This window comes from Capsicum annuum, chromosome 9, assembly GCF_002878395.1.
Source record: "Capsicum annuum cultivar UCD-10X-F1 chromosome 9, UCD10Xv1.1, whole genome shotgun sequence".
Taxonomy (NCBI): Eukaryota; Viridiplantae; Streptophyta; class Magnoliopsida; order Solanales; family Solanaceae; genus Capsicum; species Capsicum annuum.
The window spans coordinates 189,244,525-189,263,215 of NC_061119.1; positions in this window are offsets into that span (position 1 = coordinate 189,244,525).

Consider the following 18,691-nt stretch of genomic DNA (forward strand, 5'->3'; position numbering starts at 1 on the left):
AATTTGAATATCTGCGTAAAACACTATGGTTTATCTACTTCAGACTATCAAAACATTCCACCAAAGGATAGATTCAAGAATTTTTTAGATTTTTAGGGGCATTTTGGTTATTCTCCCTCACCCAAAATCCGTCCAAACCCTATATTATAGCCTATTAGAAGCATTATATGTTATATTTCATCAAACTCCCTTAAAAAGAAAACCCTAAGCTCCTACATCCAACTTCAAGAACCTCCAAAGTTCACCATTAATTCTGCAAATTTATTCAAGACTCCAAGTTCCTAGTTCAAGAACTCCAAGAACCATCATTCAAAGACACGATTAACATCTCAAAAATGAGTATCGATCTAAAGTTCATCATTCAAGGTATGTGGGGGTTTTCAATAAGAACTCTCTTTCGTTCTTGTGCCCAAAAGTAATTTTCTGTACAAAGGCATGATTTTTATTTGACTTTTATGAATTAGAAGCATAAAACCATATCTTATGATGATTATTATGAAATCTTAATGTTTATGATTTTGAAAGATGAATTTACATGTGTGGTGATATAAAGCATGAATCTTGAACGATATTTATCATGATTTTGATATTTGGGTCCTGAATCCCCATTTGAAATTGTGTTTTTTTTAGAAAGTGTGTTATAAGCACGTTGATGTTGAATAGTTGAGATATTTTAAATTATTTGACCTTTTGGTCTTAATGGAGTTGTTTTGAACTCGAGTGTGAAAGAAATCCATAACATGGTTGATTTTGATATATAGGAAGCATGATGGCTCCTGATGTACACTTATATATTACTGAATTTTTTTTGTTGTAGATTATCTTTGAAATGATCTGAGCTATCTCCGAGAGAAATCTTTAGCACTAAGTGGGAGGTATAAAGCGATCTTACTTCCCTATAACTACGTGCCCCCGTAGGAGTGAGCCTGAGGCTGATTTATATAGTGATCACTTATTTGTGTGGATTTGATATCAATAGTCCTACTCCGATGACAAGGATAGGATGGCTCTCCCCAACGTGGGTTGTACATTGGACTCCATGTAGATCACATGGTTTATATTGGTTATAGGATCCTCCCAGTGTGTGTGTGTTTCCTTGTGTCTATGGTGAATGGTGAAGTAATTTGTAAGTGAAATTGTGAAAGTTATTCTTTCGAAAGATTTAAATGATATTTACATTATTAGAATTGATATTCTTGATGAACTGAAAGTGATTGACAAATTATATGATGACTCACATATGTTATTGTAGTTATTTCATCCTCACATAAGTATGATGATTTTTTTCGAGCTATGTGAGTCTTTCATACATCCTGCATATTTATTATAAATATTTATGATTTTGTTGTTTAAACAACTGCATATACCCCCATATACTTGGTTCCTTTCCATGGTACTGACCCACATCTTCGAATGTGGGCTACATTTTCTCGGAATGAAGGTTCAGGTACTCAGTTCCTGGCTCGATGGTGATTCTTCGGGCACATTGTTCTACATTCTCTATTATGGTGAGTCCTCATCTTCTGAGGATGTGATGTCTGATGTTGGTTTCACGAAATTGTTTACATTTGATAACTGAGTATGAGTCAGTTGGTGCATATCTCAATGGCTCGCTGGTTTTATTGATTTTCTTAGAGACTTGTCAGAAATTCTTTTATTCTTGGATGATGATTAATCTATTGATATTTGAGGGTTATTTATGGAAACCCCGTTGATTTGTGTTGAACTGAATGAAAATGGCTCAAAGGGTTAGCTTGGGGCTACTGGTAGCCTCAAGCACCATGTGACGCTCCGGGACTGATTTTCTGGGGTGTTACAAACTTGGTATTAGAGCCTAAGGTTTTAAGGTGTCCTAGGGAGTCTGACAAGCCGCGTTAAGTAGAGTCTTGATCATCGGTGTGTAGCGCGTCCCATCTATGAGCAAGAGGCTACAAATCATTTTAGGAAAAAGTGTGATTCTTTCTTTCAGAAGTCTATCATGCTTAAAGTGTCCCTCTCTGCTGTTGATTCATGCTCTCCTCTTTCAGAAATATGCCTCCATGTCAAGTGAGAAGAAATAATTATGGTCAGCAACCGCAACCCACTGACCCATTGAATGAAAATGTGTCTTAAGCTGGATTTTGGATAGCCTTTCAGGCGCTAGCCTAAGCTGTTACTGCAAATGTTCAGGCCAACCCAGCCCTAGCTCCACAGTAGCAGAGAGGTGATTCAGCTGCTGCCAGGATCCGTGACTTCGTGCGGATGAATCTGCCGGAATTCTATGGGTCCAAGTCTGATGAGGATCCATGGTTGTTTTTAGAGGAGGTGCAGAAGATTACTCAGGTGATGCATGTATCTAAGGAACATAGTGAGGATTTGGCTGCGTATAGGTTGAAAGACCTTGCTTATGACTGGGTTGTTGCTTGGAGGAAAGGTAGAGGTGAGGAGCTGTCTCTATAACTTGGCAAAAGTTCCAGGATGCATTCCTGGATAAGTTTTTCCCTTTGGAGATGACGGAGGCGAAGGTGAAAGAGTTTATGAACCTGCGAACGGGCTCTATGACTGTTAGGGAGTACTGTTTAAGGTTCAATCAGTTGGCCAAGTATGCTCCTGACTTAGTGGCTGATAATCGGGCTAGTATGAGTAAGTTTGTGACTGGAGTGTCTAGTTATATGGTTAAGGAGTGTAGGTCTGCTATGCTGGATAGTGAGATGAATCTTTCTAGGCTAATGACTCATGCCCAATATATTGAGGCAGACAAGATTAAGGAGAGAGATAGAATGAGAAGGAATAAGAGAGCTAGGTCCGAGCAGCACAGATAGGGTCAGACTAGATCACAGGCAAGGAGTCGCCCTCAGTATTAGGATCATTCTTCTATGCCATCACCGTCATCTGCTATTGCTCCCATGCCTAGAGGTAGGCAGGAGAAAGGTACTAGGTCATATTTATATAGGTCCCAGTATAGTGCTGGCAGTAAGCCAAATCGTCCCCTGTGTCCTAAGTGTGGTAGGGCTCATTTGGGTGAGTGTTGGGGTGAGAAGAGGGGTTTTTTCCGGTGTGGTGACATAGGTCACAGAGTTAGAGATTGTCCACAGGATAGACAAGGGTGTCGTGTCTATCGCCCTCGGACCCAGACTCAGACTGTTAGTGCTCCAGTTCCAGCGACACGCCCAGCCACAGCTCAGGGTGCCTCTTCTAGTAATGCTGGCGGGCAGCGCCACAATAGATTCTATGCTTTACCGTCCCGCCAGGAAAAGGAGGACTCTCCTGATGTTGTTACTGGTATGCTTCGTATATTTTAGTTTGATGTGTATGCTTTGTTGGATCTTGGATCTAGTTTCTCATATGTTACACCTTTGATTGCTGTGAATTTTTAAATGAGTCCTGAGATTATTCCTAAGCCTATCCTACTTTCTACCCTAGTGGGTGATTCGATTGTTTCCTAGAAAGTGTATAAAAAGTGTCCTGTTATCGTTGATTTGTGTTGAACTGAATGAAAATGGCTCAAAGTTTTAGCTTGGGGTTACTCGTAGCCTCAAGGACCGTGGGACGCTCTGGGACCCATTTTCTGGGGCGTTACAATATCTTATTAAGGCCCCCATGGCTTTTAGCATATTTGGGAGGTTATTTTCTATTTTATTCTATTCACTGACACTAAGAAAACACTCTTTAATCCTCTTTAAAGTTCTTGGGCAAAGGAAGGTATGGTTTTATCTTAAGGATTAATTTAGGGCTTGAATTGGTGGTTTATCTCCGCTATATTCTCAATTAAGGCATGTACTCCTTCCCTTATTTTTAGTTCCAACTAAAGGCGTATTAGTTAAATTTTTTTCATGGCATAATAGTTATATGGTTTTGGGTTTTCAAATTATTTATTGGGAGTTGTGGTAATAATGGCTTGGTTATGGTTCTCCCATGTTTATTTATGTATTTACAAGTATTAATGGTGTTTTGGATACTTGGTTTCATTGGAATGGTTAATTGGTAATTGATTTTGGTTTTGGAAACACTATACTTATCACGATACGAATTAAGGCCTTGGCCGTGATGGACATCCCAAACCATATAGGCCCGAGAGCCCTTCTAACTTGCAATCACATACACCATTCATATACAAAAAGAAATGGGGAAATATGAAGCAATATGGAATCATGGTCATGTTCTAAGGTCAGTATATCAATACGAAAGCAGATCCATCAACATCTAGATAACATCTGCTTCTGTCAGCGAAATCTCTAATACATACAAAATTTAAAAAAACTGTATGAAACTGGGACAAGGCCCCCAGTGGACCTAAACCAAAATAAATAGAAAGTGAATGAAAAGAAATAAGCCTTTTAGCAGAAAAAAGTCTCACCAACTGCATACTTCACTTCTGTCAAGTCAATCTAATGCTTAACGGGATCCCAGGACTGTGTCTCAGAATCCTGGAATAGAGGGAGTCAATACAGATGTACTGGTATGCAGAGCAATCCAAAATAATGTATTTATATATATATAAAATAGGAGAGAGCAATTCATGAAACATCATGCATGGTATAGTTTAAAATACATGGGCATTCTTTGATAATCATAAAACCTTCATCTAAATGCAGTTCTATTCTTTCTATTAATTTTGAGTTAGGTGATAGACCCTACAAGTCTACGACCCTGCGGGCTATATGTTTTCTGCTCTTAACTCGATGGCTAAGCCCCCAACCTAAGTTTTACGCAAGTGTTGGAGTGTCTTAGTCTGATATGCCACCGGGCACTAGGCTAGCGTATAATCCCTCTAGGGGACATAATAACCCGTATCGACAAAACACGATTTTGGGAAATAAGTTATTTGAACTTGTGCCTTCTTTGGTTAACAACCTAACATCTCTTTATGCCCAATTTTAGCCTTTTCTGAACATGCGTCTTTCTTAATTCAAAATATGTACGTCTGAGTGAAATCAGATTCTATTCTAGTATGTGTTTGTAATGGCATTATCTGTATTGTTATCATCATACCAAGACATGCAAGTCGTATTTCTTATCTACAAAATATTATTTCATAATCTCTTCATTTAAAACATAAAATTTGGACCACCATATCATTCAAGCAGTTCAAGAGAATTCATACATCAAAATATATGTCAAAATATGCAAAGAATCTTTCTTTTCAACATTTCATCAAATATCTAGTGGTCATGTATTTTTGACAAACCATGCAAATATTTCATTATATGTCTTCAACATTTATCAATGTGTAAAACCCCCTCTCCTCAATTTAAAACCATAAATAAGTCATAAACAAAATCAAGACATTGATATCATGCTCCCAACAATGCATCTCAAATAAATCATATCTTATGAAAACAAGAGCGGGATTTCCAATAGATCATGCTCACGATTCATCATTCAAATTTATCAAAACACACACACACACACACACACATATATATATATACTTATACATGGTTATAAATCAAGTTTGGGGTAAAGGACTCAAGACCAAAACAGTAATGTCATTAAAGAATTCATAAAGCAACATAGTAATATAAATTCTAAAAGCCCTTCAAAATTTATGATTTTAAAATGTTTAAATGTTGTTGATACAATTTCCTTATGCCCATGTAGTTTAGGAAAATAACACCTACCTTCTATTTCGTAATTAAGGAGTAGAACTTGATTTCTTGATTTATTCCTTGAAAATCTTGAACTTAGAGGTTAGTTCTTGATTTCTTGTTCTTGGGGAAACCCTAATTTTGATGTTATGGATAAATGAGGAGTCATATGCTTTGATTCTATGTAATTAGGTGTTAAAAAGGGTAGAAAAGACCCAAAATTCCCTTTATAAATGGCTCTAGATCACTAAACGGAGGCGCGGGATGGTTTGGGCGACGAACCGTCACCTTGGGGATGGACAATCCATCAAACCATCGCTTTATGGCTAGAACATGGGCTTACTGCCTCAGTTGCTATGGTTTGTGTGATGGTTCGTCACTGGCACATTGGTCAATCAGTCTTCCCATCGCACTTTGGTAGTTCGGATAGCTTACTATAAAACTGCCATAACGTTTTACCCTAATATCGGATTTAGGCGAAATTGGTGGCATTGGAAAAAGGACTAAAATACCTTTCATTTGATATATAGTAGGACCTCTAATTCAATAAATACTAAAATTTAGGTTCGATTAAAGTTTACCCAAGTTTAAACGCTCACAAAAACTCAATCGATATAAAGACTTTCAACTCGTCCTTGAGTTAGGGGACCTCTATGATCTAAATTCATGCTCAACAAGATTCCCATACTATATTATTGTTTAAAAGACTTCTTCACATTAGATATATGGATTTTGCATCCTTTACGAATAGAAATAACAGTTTAAGTCCTAGACCGAAATGTGGGGTGTTACAATACACTAGGAGAAGGATCATGACACATGAAATTGAATACAAACCATGGAATTAGAGCTTACGAACATAGGAATGATGCTTAGATTTCTTGCTAAAAAATGCGAGGGATTAATTAACTCCCCCTTGGGATTATTTGTCCTAGAATGATGACTAGGAACCTTTGAGGATCTAACAATGTAGAATAAAGAACGTAATCTTACATTGGATAATTTTCCACAACAAAACACTCAAAGTAATCAAATGAGTTTCATAATAACTCTAAGTGAAATATAGAAGCACGAAACATGGGATAATGAGACTTTACATAGGGATTCCCTAATCTTGCACAAGGGTTCTATGAGTCCTAATCATTTCAACATAAGGCAGGGGAGGCCTGATTTACATAGGTAATATCATGAGATAACGAAACATGACATCGACATGATCTCGGTATGTGTTCTATGGCACATGGTCAAAACATTGTAAAGCATGAATTTTTTTCAGTAGACTCCTCGGCTCGACTAAGATTGGTACAAGACATGAGATGATATTCCCCCAGGACAGAAGAATAAATTAGAAATATTCTCTCCCTTAAAAATAATTTGAATAGAGTTACACTTGGAGACACTACTCATCCACACCCCGAACAATAATCAACATACTCCATATTTTCCAACTTACAATTCTCCCACCTTGCATCTAACCATAAAAATTTGAGTCAAACAGCAAAAGGGATTTTACATTGAAACCTAACCCGGAGTAACAAGATGCTAACTTAAGATATAGTCACTTGTACTCTACATCCTATTAAGAAAATTACTTCACCTTATCACTAGCACCAAACACCCTTGAGTTTTTAATTAAGGATTAGCAACTACATAAACCAGTGATTTGAATTTTCATTAATCACAACATTCAAGTGTATCATTACTACACCCAGTTCATAGATCTACCCGCTAAGACCATCTAATTCAATCCTTCTCACTAAGATTTTCGCGACATAGCTCCTTCTTAACTATCTCACATAGTGGAAGTTCATCTTCTTCTTCCCCCTTCCTTCCTAGCCTTAACTCAAGAACTCACATAAGAAAATTTTACCTTCAAGAACATATAATCCCCTACCTAACACATTACAATGCCTTCACAACCACTATCACGACCCAAACTAGGGCCTGGCCGTGAAAGACATACAAAACCATGTAGGCTCGGGCGTTCTACTCTATCTAGTAATCATGCACAATATTTACATAATAAAAGAAGATGCAGAAATTTAATTTGATAAAAAACCATGGTCATACTCTGGATTTAGTTTAACAATAAGGAATGAAATTCAAACTCAACTAAATAACATCTGGAACAGTCTGCAAAATCTCTACTACATGAAAATCTAACAACTATCTGAAAGTTCGGACAAGGCCCCCAGTAGACCAAAACAACGGAATAACATGATCTAAAATAACAGGCCTTCTAGAACAAAGAAGGCTCACCACTACATAAATCACTTCTCTCTAGGATACTCTACTGATTAGCCATACCTTTAGACTGAGCCTCTAAACCTGGGAGGTAGGGGGTCAATACAGATGTATAGGTATGCAGAGCAAATCAAAAATAATAATTTATATTCAACACATATGATAGCAATTTAAAAATAGTTCATAAATATATCATATAGTAAGAAATCTCATGGGCATTTCTGAAAGACTCTGAAAGAAAATTATCTGAACTCTGATACATTTTTTGTTTTACTTCTGTGCTAGGTGGTATACCCTAAAACTCTAAAATTCCATGGGCCATATGGAATCTGCCATTGACTCAGTGGGGAAGCCTCCAACCCAAGTGTGCCGTAAGGGTTGGAGTCTCAGACTCTGTTATGCCACACGGCCGTCGCCAGTGTAAAAATAATATACTCGAGTTGGCAAATCACGGTTTTAGGCTAAGATTTATTAAACTCTAGCCCTCTTCAGGAAACCACCAAACTCTATTTATGCCTATATTTTACTTTTTAAGACTTGTATTCAATGAAAACACACTCAGAAAACTCTAACTCTTTTATGGCATACATTTATATGGTATCGACACACCATTGACTTACAAGTCACGTCTCTGAGCCATTATGAGCATAAAATAATCTTTGTTTTAAAACTTAAATCTGGGACCACCATATCAATAAATCATTTCAAGAAACTCTTTCTTAAAGCTCATGTAAACATATTCAAGAAACTCTCTTTTTCACCATTTCAAATACACAAGGTGGTTATGTCAAAGATATCAATCATATTCAATTCTTTCTTTTTTAACACAAAGATGAAATCATAACAAAAAACTCCCTCTCATCATCATAAAAATCATGTTAAATACTTTGATATTGAAAAGATACCCTTCAAAACATTAAACAAACATCTAAAATCATTCCAACAAGTTCATCAACTCTAAATCATCAAAGATATGTGTTTCAATAATAATGTTGTAACACCCCAATTTTCTGAACTGGAATGCTAAATAGTGCTCATAACCCCAAAGGACCACAAGCTAACCCATGACTGATATTTGTACCTGTATACTACATAATATATCATAAAATATGGAAACATGAATATGAAAGGCCATAAGGTTCGAACTAAATAAACGTCTGATAACAAAATGTCTGAAAAAGGTATAACAATACTAAAAACAAGTCATAAATACTGAAAATAATAAGATTTGAATATCTATTTTGACATCTAGTCTGAAAGACTCTAACTGAACTGAATAAGGAGTTGAAGGAACATGTCTTCAACTAAATCCATCTACAAATTGAATAGTAAATGTAGTAATAATCATATCATCCTCAAATGAGAAAGACTCACTGCAAACTCTGAACACTAGAATGCTACTACTGATCTGGAGCTCGTGCCTTTGAACTTATGGTGTAACATAAGAGAAAGCACCATATTGCAAATGCATCAGTATGTCTGAATATACTAAATATATGAGTGAGGTAGGCTAAATGCGAAGGGTTATATACATGAACAATGTTGACTAATATGAGTGTGAGAATACATATATGCATACATAACTGTAACTGAACTCGTGGAGATACTAACTACTGAGTTTGAATGCTGACAACATGAGTGTACTGATACTGAGATACTGAATAGACGAACGACTATTTCTAATAGTTTGAATTATGAAGAACTAGTCTGGTTGATTGTGTCTGACAATCCTAAAGCTGAATACTGATATCATAAATTCTGATAACTGATATGACTGATACATAAGTTCAGAAAACTGATATAACTAATATAACTGTGATGATTGGCCTAACCAATGTAACTGATTTGAGAAACTGTATTTGACAGTCCAAGTTCTGATGGAACTATCTGAGTTCTGTTCAACTTGGAGTAACTAAATCTGAGATCAGTCATATATAGTGGGTGATCATGAGTATACTGATAATAAGGATGATTTCAGTAAGTTTGAGATCAGTCCTATCTAGCGGGTTATATTTAAATATAATGATTCTGATACTGATTAATCAAAGTTGAGATTAGTCCTAGCTAATGGGTGATCTTGAAGTCTATTTACAATTGATAAGCGTTGACTATATCTAATAGTACTGAATCTATAATACTTAACTGAATTAACTATATCTGATAGTCCTGAATATGTAATTGAAACTGTGGGATGTATTCATCCAACCGATATGCCCCAAGCTAAACTAACTGCGGTCCAATCTCTCCCCCAACTTGAAGGGTGTTAGTACTGCACCACCAGTAAAGACATCTATTATGGAGTCGGTCCTAATCTTATGTGTGACTCCTGGTATCAGTCTTATATATATAAATGTGCTAATGGGTGACCCCTTAGTATATCATTCCTATCTAATGGGTGACATCTCGTACCTACGCTGGCTACGTAGTTCTTGAACATAGGGATGTCTTCTAAGGATCTTAGTCCTAATCTAGCGGGTGAGTCCCGATCCCTAGGCTCACTCGGTGCAGAATCCTACTCCCATCTAAAAGATACTGAACTAAATAACTGGCTAAACTGAATAACTGAATTGAATTGATTAGCTGAACTAATTAACTAGACTGATAATAGTAATATTGTTTAGCGGAGCTAAACTAAGTTTACTAGATTTCAATGACTGACGGAATGTACTGAGTTCTGAGGACTGATTAAGAGTAATGAAGTTATTGAGATTTGTTGTGATTACTGAGGTTACTAAGCACTGAGATTACTGAACTACTGAGATTACTGAGTTTTCCTGAGTCACATGGCTAGCTGATTTCTTTAGATCATGGCTTGATTGAGAGTATCATGAAAGCTTGACATTGCTCTAGGAACACAACTTTATTTTTCGAGTACAAGTGGCCCCAGGGCTCGATGGAAGGAAACTGACACACATGACTGATAAGTTGAATCCATGCATATTTAATGCATAATTATATGACTGACATGATACGTGAATGTATGATTGAAAGTACTGATAAGATGACCACGCATATCTAATGTGTAAATACATAACTTAACTGACTCTGGAACATGCTACTGAATATGCAATGGTAAAGGCACTAAGATTGAACTGAAACATGAGAACATAACTGATTCTGCAACGTGACATATGGACTGAACATCATAAACTGAATCGAACCTCTGAATACTTGACCTACAGCTAAGGTCTAACTTTAAGGTCAACTTATGAGTATTCTTTATTCTAGACTGAATTCGTTATTCAAGGAGAAATTGAAGGATCCAAGGCATAAGAGCGTTAAAATAAATTTGGTTATCTACCTCTTGGGATGCTATATCCCATGAAAGATGTTGGACTGACGTTGGTGAGATATTGAGGAAGTTGAGCCGTTGCATAAGGGACCTAGGTATGAAATTGTGATTAATTCTCCGAGATGTACATTGAAGCATGATGCACGAATGCATAGAAATACTGACTTATATTATTAATTGAGTAAATAGTAACTGAACACTGGGTATGCAAGACTGAATTGCACTTAATCTGAGTAGCTGGGTTGAGGCCATAAATTTCTATACATATGTTAAGGGACTGACTGGGAAACATGAGGTAACTGATCATGGATTTCATAAAAGCTATACTGTCTGAAAAAATAGGACCAAATATATTACATGATTTGGAAAAATTTTCATAGACTGAGGTATTGAAATACCTATAAGTGAGTAGCTGATAACTATATGCTATGGTCAAGAAAGTCTAAAACTAAACTGAATTTCTGTGTTGAATACTGACCTAAAGTTGACACTATAACTTAAGACTGTAACGGGGATCTATACTAGATCTAAATGCTAGGTCCTAATAACCGAATAGTGAAACTGAGGTTTAAACTGATACTGACGTGCTTAATTCTAAGACTGAACACTAATTACTGAGTACTAAACTGTAACTGAGATAGAAATTGAGTTTTGATAGTTGCACAATAAAGGTTGACATAAGTCAAGGGTCTAAATATACATTTACGCTCTGAACTTTCAAAATTTCTAAATATTACCTCTTGCTAGCCCTTTGCTTGCTTACTAACAGGATATTCAAGCCTATCTTCGTATCTACACTCTCATATAAAACATCTATGCAATAATCTACTCTTAACATGAAATATTAACTCTCTCACATATAAGAAATTTCTCAACACTACACTATTCTTGTAATGAGAGCTCATGAAGGGTTAAATCATGAAAGCCTAAAACATGAATGGATACTGACTAAACTTGACATATGACTGAAACCTGAGGAATAAAAAATCAAGAACATGGATTTACTAAAAAGGTCAGAACTGAGTATATACATGATATATTCTGAATTTATCTGATTAGTGAGGGCGTAGCATTAGTCATGGAAACTGACTATATAGGGGAGCATGATACGTGTACATGAGTCATGAGCTGCATGACCTGAGTATAGAATTTTTGAGTTCATGGAACAAGATTTGTAACACTGAGTGATCTAGAAATGAACTCCCTATACTAGGAACTTAAAATGCACACGATTCCATGGAATTCGTGCGAACATAAGTTGTATTCATGGAATCTGAGACATGAAGCATACATAGGAACTATGCTGACTAAAGTACGAAGCTTGACGCTGAGATAAGGATGGTTCAGGAATCGCCCTCCCTAATTTCTTTTCTATACATACTGGCACTGCTATTGGAATCTAAGAGCCTAAATTGGTTACTTGATCTATTAACTCTCCCTTAGATTTAAGCCATCATCATACGTCTGTGAACACTAAACTCATCCCTGAACTGAACTGCGATCATCATCATATACTTACACTCTAATTAACACATGCTCACCTTACTAAACACATCATCTGCCCCTGTTTCCCTCACATACTACTAGTATCACATTCACACCTTCATGCTTAATTTCGAGTCAATAAATTTAAATTTCTAACTGACACTGTTCAAGCCTACTAATTCATTCTAGAACAACAATCCTCATGAATACATAGTCAATTCAATTTGGATATCACTATCCCAACTCTACTACTGCTAAACTTCTAGGTTCATGCTTCTAACTCTAGTTATATGCTATTATAGGATTTTGAGAAGTGATTTACTAGCATATCTAAATCTGGGTTCGAGAAAGAGTTCTCATGATCATGAATAATATCCGTACAACTTTGGGAGATAGCTAAACAGATGGGATACTGTTAAGCATGAGGAAAATCCGATAGCTATCTGTAGGGACTATTTGAGAAAGCCCTATCTGTAGGACTTGAGCCTCACTATTTTTATTACCTTGAAAGTAAGGTAAAGTTGACATGACTAAAGCATGATGTGAATCTACATGAGTTTTCTTAGAGAACCTTTCGATAGCATGATCAAAGATACGAATGAAGGTAAACTGTTCCTAAAACATCTCATAGCCTTCTGCACATAAGTGTGGTGCACAACACATACATGTACAAGACTCTACTAGATGTGGCTTTTAGACTTCCTAGGACTCTATTGAACCTTAGGCTCTGATACCAAGTTTGTGACACCCCAATTTTCTTAACCGAAATGCTACACTATGCTCATAACCCGAAGGACCACAAGCTAACCCATGACTGATATTTTTACCTATATACTGCATAATATATCATAAAAGATAGAAACATGAACATTAAAGGCCATAAAGTTTGAACTGAATAAACATCTGATAATAAAATATCTGAAAAAGGTATAGAAATGCCAAAAACCAGTCATAAATACTGAAAATAATGAGATTTGAATATCTAATCTGATATCTAGTCTGAAAGCCTTTAACTGAACTGAATAAGGAGTTAAAGGAACATGTCTCCAACTAACTCTATCTAGAAACTGAATTATAAATATAGCAATAGTCATATTGTCCTCGAATGAGAAGGACTTACTGTAAACTCTGAACATTCGAATGCTACTACTGATTTGGAGCTCGTACCTCTGAACCTATGGTGAAACATAAGAGAAAGCACCATAGCACAAATGTGTCAGTACGTTTGAATATACTGAGTATATGACTGAGGTAGGCTAAATGCGAAGGGTTATATGCATGAACAATGCTGACTAATATGAACGTGAGAATACATACATGTATATATAACTGTAACTGAACTCGTGGAGATACTGACTACACATTCTGAATACTGACAACATGAGTGTACTGACACTAAGATACTAAATAGATTTATGACTATTTCTAATAGTTCAAATTTTAAAGAACCGGTCTAGTTGATTGTGTCTGACAGTCTTGAAGCTGAATACTGATATCATGAATTTTATTAACTGATTTGACTGATACATGAGTTTAGAAAACTGATATAACTAATATAACTATGATGATTGGCCTATCCGATGTAACTGATACTGAGTAACTGTATCTGATAGTCTAACTTCTGAGGGAACTATCTGAGTTCCATTCTACTAGGAGTAACTTCAAAAGGACATAACAAACCATGAAGGCCCGGGCGTCCTACTCTATCTAGTAATCATGCACAATATTTACATTATTAAAAAAGATGCGAAAATTTAATTTGATACAAAATCATGGTCATCCTCTGGATTTAGTTTAACAATAAGGTATGAAATTCAAACTCAACTAAATAACATTTGGAATAGTCTGCAAAATCTCTACTACATGATAATCTAACAACTATCTGAAAGTTGGCATTAAGCCCCTAGTAGACCAAAACAACAGAATAACATAATCTAGAATAACAGGCCTTCTGGAACAAAGAAGGCTCATCACTGCATAAATCACTTCTCTCTAGGATACTCTACTGATTAGCCATACCTTCAGACTGAGCCTCTAAACCTAGGAGGTAGGGGGTCAATACAAATGTACAGGTATATAGAGAAAATCCAAAGTAATAATTTATATTCAACATATATGAGAGCAATTTAAAAATAGTTCATAAACATATCATGTAGTAACAAATCTCATGGGCATTTCTGAAAGACTCTGAAAGAAAATCATCTGAACTCTGATACATTCTTTGTTTTACTTCTGTCCTAGGTGGTATACCCTACACCTCTGAAATTCCATGGGCCATATGGAATCTGCCATTGACTCGGTGGGGAAGCCTCCAACCCAAGTGTGCCGCAATAGTTGGAGTCTCTGAATCTGTTATGCCACACGACCGTCGCCAGTGTAAACATAATATACTCGAATTGGCAAATCACAGTTTTAGGCTAAGATTTATTGAACTCTGGCTCTCTTCAGGAAACCACCTAACTCTCTTTATGCCTATATTTTACTTTTTAAGACATGCATTCTATGAAAACATACTCAGAAAACTCTAACTCTTTTATGGCATACATTTATATGGTATTGACACACCATTGACTTACAAGTCATATCTCTGAGCCATTATGAGCATAAAATAATCTTTGTTTCAAAACAAAAATCTGGGACCACCATATCAATAAATCATTTCAACAAACTCTTTCTTAAAGCTCATGTAAACATATTCAAGAAACTCTCTTTTTCACCATTTCCAATACACCTGGTGGTCATGTCAAAGATATCAATCATATTCAATTCTTTCTTTTTTAAGACAAAGATGAAATCATAACAAGAAACTCCCTCTCATCATCATAAAAATCATGTTAAATACTTAGATATTGAAAAGATACCCTTCAAAACATTAAACAAGCATCTAAAATCATTCCAACAAATTCATCAACTCAAATCATCAAAGATATGTGTTTCAATAATAATGTTGTAACACCCCGATTTTCTGAACAGGAATGCTACACAGTGCTCATGACCCCAAAGGACCACAAGCTAACTCATGACTGATATCTGTACCTGTATTCTACATAATATATCAGAAAATATGGAAATATGAATATGAAAGGCCATATGGTTCAAACTGAATAAATGTCTGATAACAAAATATCTGAAAAAGGTATAACAATTCCAAAAACAAGTCATAAATACTGAAAATAATAAGATTTGAATATCTAATCTGACATCTAGTCTGAAAGACTCTAACTGAATTGAATAAGGAGTTGAAGGAACATGTCTCCAACTAACTCCATCTATAAATTAAACAGTAAATGTAGTAATAATTATATCATCCTCGAATGAGAAGGACTCACTGCAAACTCTGAACACTGGAATGCAACTACTGATCTGGAGCTCGTGCCTCTGTACTTATGGTGTAACATAAGAGAAAGCACCATAGTGCAAATGCATCAGTACGTTTGAATATACTAAGTATACGTGTGTGGTAGGCTAAATGCGAAAGGTTATATGCATGAACAATGCTGACTAATATTAAAGTAAGAATACATACATACATACATAACTGTAGCTGAACTCGTGGAGATACTAACTACTGAGTCTGAATACTGACAACATGAGTGTACTGATACTGAGATACTGAATAGATGAACGACTATTTCTAATAGTTTGAATTATGAAGAACTAGTCTGGTTGACTGTGTCTGACAATTCTAAAGCTGAATACTGATATCATAAATTCTGATAACTGATATGACTGATACATTTGTTCAAAAAACTGATATAACTAATATAACTATGATGATCGGCCTAACCGATATAACTGATCTAAGAAACTGTATTTGACAGTCCTAGTTCTGATGTAACTATCTGAGTTCTATTCTACTTGGAGTAACTAAATCTGAGATCAGTCCTATCTAGCGGTTGATCATGAGTATACTGATAATAAGGATGATTGAGTTAGTTTGAGATCATTCCTATCTAGCGCATTATATTTAAATCTAATGATTCTAATACTGATTAATCAGAGTTGAGATTAGTCCTAACTAATGGGTGATCTTAAAGTCTATTTACAATTAATAAGCATTGACTGTATCTAACAGTACTGAATCTATACAACTTAGCTGAATTAACTATATTTGATAGTCCTGAATCTATAACTAAAATTGTGGGATGTATTCATCTAAACGACATACACCAAGCTAAACTGACTAGGGTCCAATCTCTTCTCCGACTGGACGGGTGTTAGTACTGCACCAGCAGTAAAGACATCTGTTGTGGAGTCAGTCCTAATCTTGCGGGTGACCCCTGAGTATATCAGTCCTATCTAACGGGTGATATCTCGTACCTACATTGTCTACGTAGTTCTTGAACATAGGGATTTTTTCTAAGGATCTTAGTCCTAATCTAGCGGGTTTGTCCCTATCCCTAGGCTCACTCGGTGCAGAATCCTACTCCCATCTAAAAGACACTGAACTAAATAACTAGGCTGAACTGAATAATTGAACTAAACTTATTAGTTTAACTGATTAACTAGACTGATAATAGTGGTATTGTTTAGCGGAGCTAAACTAAGTTTACTAAACTCCGATGACTGACGGAATGTACTGAGTTCTAAGGACTGATTAAGAGTAATGAAGTTACTGAGATTTGCTGTGATTACTGAGGTTACTAAGCACTGAAATTACTGAGAATATTGAACTATAGAGATTATTGAGTTTTCCTGAGTCACATGGCTAGATGATTTCTTTAGATCATGGCTTGACTGAGAGTATCATGAAAACATGACATTGCACTAGGAACACAACTTTATTTTTCGAGTACAAGTGCCCCCAGGGCTCGATGGAAGGAAACTGACACACATGACTGACTTGATCATAAGAGTAGAGTCCATAAACCATAATATCATAAATAAGGGATTTCAGACTAAGCACAATTCTCAACAATCTCTTTCACGGAAGGGAATTTCATACAATACGTATATACTTACATAGCTTTCAATATCATGCTCATTACATATTACAACCACAATCCATAATATCATAACATGGGGAATTTCATGAATTACATGGGTATTCTACATCTTGTACATGAGTGGGTTTTGCAAGTAAGCATAGCACAATTCCATAAGACTAGTTCATGAGTAATCCAATAGTATTCACAAAACACAGTATCAACATGGATGACATTGAATCATAGAGGCCTATCATGAATCCTTACCTTAGTCACAATTTAGCTATAATGCATGATTTGTAGTCTCTTAGGTATTTTATCAAACACCTTACATGCACAACTTAGGCATTGGTGTAAATCATACAATTAATCGTTATAAATAATAATACTTACATGTTTTCAACTCATATGCTGTCATAGTTTCATAATAAAACATAAAGATTCTATCTAGGAATCATTCAACACATAAACATGATCAAAAATCCATTCATAACATGAAAACCATAATATATAGTTTTTATGGTTGACACGACTGAAAACTGAGCATATCATACTGTACATGCATATCTGATGTATGGGTGGCAGATTTATGAATGTAGGATTGAGTGTTCCGATAAACTAAGTTTCTCAAACTGAGAATGGATATCTGATGCTTAACTGATAAGTTGAATCCATGCATATTTAATGCATGATTATATGACTGACATGATACGTGAATGTATGATTGAAAGTACTGATAAGATGACCATGCATATCTGATGTGTAAATACATAACTGAACTGACTCTCAAACATGCGACTGAATATGCAATGGCAAAAGGCACTAAGATTGAACTGAAACATGAGAACATAATTGATTTTGCAACGTGACATATGGACTGAACATCTTAAACTGAATTGAACCTCTGAATACTTGACCTATAGCTAAGGTCTAACTTGAAGGTCAACTTATGAGTATCCTTTATTCTAGACTGAATTCGTTATTCAAGGAGAAATTGAAGGATCTAAGGCATAAGAGCGTTAAAATAAATTTGGTTATCTCCCACTTGGGATGCTATATCCCTTGAAAGATGTTGGACTGACGTTGATGAGATATTGAGGAAGTTGAGCCGTTGCATAAGGGACCTAGGTATGAAATTGTGATTAATTATCCGAGATGTAGATTGAAGCATGATGCAC